General features: G+C 41.5%; 1 non-coding gene across 1 annotated transcript; it reads right to left on the minus strand.

Moving 5' to 3' along the window:
• Nucleotides 1-1,755: 1,755 nt before the first annotated feature.
• LOC129401087 (U2 spliceosomal RNA) lies at nt 1,756-1,946 on the minus strand. The gene has a single exon (XR_008628101.1). It is a non-coding gene; the product is annotated as a U2 spliceosomal RNA (small nuclear RNA).
• Nucleotides 1,947-3,301: the final 1,355 nt, after the last annotated feature.

Genomic DNA, 3,301 nt, shown 5'->3' on the forward strand with positions numbered 1-3,301 from the left:
GCCACAGCCATGCTCAAGGCCATTCTCCACATGCTTGGGTGAGCCTCACCCATGAAGGAACCATCAGAGGAACCCAGGTATGTGGGACCCGTTACTGAGATCTCCAAGCCTGCTCGGATCAGGACTGGGCCTCCTCCACCCAAGTCCCCAGTAGCTTGGCAATCACACCCACAAACTGCCTCCCACCCCTCTCACCCCCAGAGCCATGTAATCTCATCAATGGCCAAGATCCAGAGACTATAAAATAAAGCTCCCGGAAGAGAGCAATGCAGTATTTCCTAGAATGTGCAGCCACATTCACAGCCACTCAACCTCTGATACTCTAGCCCACTGATATACCTAAAGTGGCACACATGTGTTTGGTTTTAACATACTTGCTTGTATTCTTGTATATACAAGCTTAAATGGCCCCGGAATGAAATACAACAACCTTCACACACTTCTCTCATATTGTAGTGGGAAGATGCTCGCTGGTTGGGTGGGTATTTGAATATTATTATCTGTAATGAACTACTCTGAACTGTCACTGTCACTATCATCCCGTTGCTCATCACTTTGCTCGAGCGGGCACCAGTAAGGTCTCCATTGTGAGACTTGTTGTTACTGTTTTTGGCATATCGAATACACCACAGGTAGCTTGCCAGGCTCTGCTGTGTGGGCTAGATACTCTCGGTAGCTTGCCGGGCTCTCTGAGAGGGGCGGAGGAATCCAACCCAGGTCACTGCAAGGCAAGCGCCCTACCCACTGTGCTATCACTCCAGTCCACTGTGAACTACTTTATGAAAATAAAATGTATAGGGGCTAGAGCGATAGCACAGTGGGTAGGGCGTTTGCCTTGCACGTGGCCGACCCGGGTTTGATTCCCAGCATCCCATATGGTCCCCTGAGCACTGCCAGGAGTAATTCCTGAGTGCAGAGCCAGGAGTAACCCCTGTGCATCGCCAGGTGTGACCCAAAAAGCAAAAAAAAAAAGAAAAAAGAAAAGAAAATGTATAAAAATTGTAAAAAAATAAATAAAAATAAAGTTGGGTAAAGAAAAGCTCCCCTCATATGCCATAGAGATGCCTCCGGATCTCAGGCCAGGCTTTCTCATCCAGGTAACCCAGAGGGGGAGGTGGGTGAAGTCCCCTCCCTGCCCCAACAGGGCCCTGGTAGCCAAAAACCTCCAGAACCCAATTGCTGCCATGTTTCCAGCCAATCTCCAAAGGCTTAGATGAGCCTAACCCATGAGTGAATCTGCTGAAAAACTCAGGTATGTGGGACTTGTGATTTAAATCTCCAGGTTTGCATAGAGTTGGGAATGAGCAACTTCCCCCCATTTCTCTGTATTTCTGGTAGCCTGGCAGTCATGCCCAGGAACTGCCTCTGGCACCATATAAGCTCATTAATGGCCATGATCCAGAGACTCACAAATAAATCTCTCGGAAGAGAGTAACACAGAGCAACACACTGCAGAGATGCCTTCCGACCCCAAAGTCACCATCCAGCTAAAAATATTAAATTAACTTCAACGATATAACAGTATTTAAAATTATAGAATTCCTAGAGCACTTGGCCACGATATCTCATACTCTACACCACTAATGTACCAAGAGTAGCACACCACACTTGATGGGGTATAAAGTAGAAGGCAACCCATCCAGGGAGAATATATATATATATGTGTGTATATATATACATATATATGTATATATGTATATATATCCACACACACATATATATATACTCACAAGGCTCAACCTTTTTTTTTTGGGGGGGGGATGCACCGTTCCTGGAGGTACTGCAATACCAGGTTGATGCGTGGAGTGGACGGAGCAAACTCCTATTCCAACTCCTAATTCCAAAAATCAGTTTAATATATTGTCCTCGGATAGAGGACGTATCAGATATTAAACTGATAAGAACAGATACTACACTTGATCTTAGCCAAAAGGCTGAGAAGCGATAAGGCTCAAACTTTAACAGTATGTTAATAATCTCTTATATTGTATAAAAATTGGCTTAATGGCTCCAGGGTGAAAAATAATAATCTTCACACACTTTCCTCTGAGGAAACTTTTTGAAATCATTTTTAGTGGATTGTTCATAACAAGTAATACAAAATAAACTATTTAGGTTCTGCTTTGGAGACAGGGCATGAGGGTTGTGGAGGAAACATTTGAAATGTGGTGGGTGGGTATAATGATGGTGGGATTGGTGATGGATTATTAAATGTAAGAAATTATTGTGAACAACTTTATAAAAATAAAATTTTAAAAAAGGAAAATCTTCTCATCTTCTTTCCTGAGATTTCTTTGGTATTGGTGAGGGGGTGGCGAGGAGGTATTATTATTAATTCATGAAATTTTTAACAGTCTTTGGTGTTTATCTCTAAAAAATATGGCATGGGTTTTTTGTTGTTGTTGTTTTCTGGACACACTCAACTGTGCTCAAGAGTTATTCTTGGCTCGACTCAGAAATCATTCTTGGAAATACTTGTGGAACTGTATGTCATGCCAGGGATTGAGCCAGGGTTGGCTGCATGCAAGACAAGGGCCTTAGTCCCTGTATGACCCCTTCTATGTATATTTTTATCGGAAATGCATTGAATCTGTACGATGCTTTGGGGAGGATGGTCATTTTGACAATACTAATCCTTCTCATCCATGAACAGGGGATGTGTTTTTATTACCTTATGTCATCTATTTTTTGTAGTGATTTACAGTTTTTCTTATATACATCCTGCTTATACAGGATTTTATTAAGCTAAATCTCAGGACCTTGACTTTTTTGAGTCACAATTGTGAATGGGATGACTTTTAGTCTCAAACTCAAGTTGGTTTACACAGTACTTTGTAGTGAGCCACAGATTTTCTCCAAGAAAACTCTCTTTCCTTTCTTTCCTTCCTTCCTTCCTTTCTTCCTTCCTTCCTTCCTTCCTTCCTTCCTTCCTTCCTTCCTTCCTTCCTTCCTTCCTTCCTTCCTTCCTTCCTCTCTTTCTCTCTTTCTCTCTTTCTTTCTTTCTTTCTTTCTTTCTTTCTTTCTTTCTTTCTTTCTTTCTTTCTTTCTTTCTTTCTTTCTTTCTTTCTTTCTTTCTTTCTCTCTCTCTCTCTCTCTCTCTTTCTTTCTTTCTTTCTTTCTTTCTTTCTTTCTTTCTTTCTTTCTCTCTCTCTCTCTCTTCTCTTTCTTTCTTTCTTTCTTTCTTTCTTTCTTTCTTTCTTTCTTTCTTTCTTTCTTTCTTTCTTTCTTTCTTTCTTTCTTTCTTTCTCTCTTTCTTCTTTCTGTGTCACCATCAGTGCAAAGTGCCTACTTCCCCACTCTG

This window comes from Sorex araneus, chromosome 1 (genome assembly GCF_027595985.1).
Source record: "Sorex araneus isolate mSorAra2 chromosome 1, mSorAra2.pri, whole genome shotgun sequence".
NCBI lineage: Eukaryota > Metazoa > Chordata > Mammalia > Eulipotyphla > Soricidae > Sorex > Sorex araneus.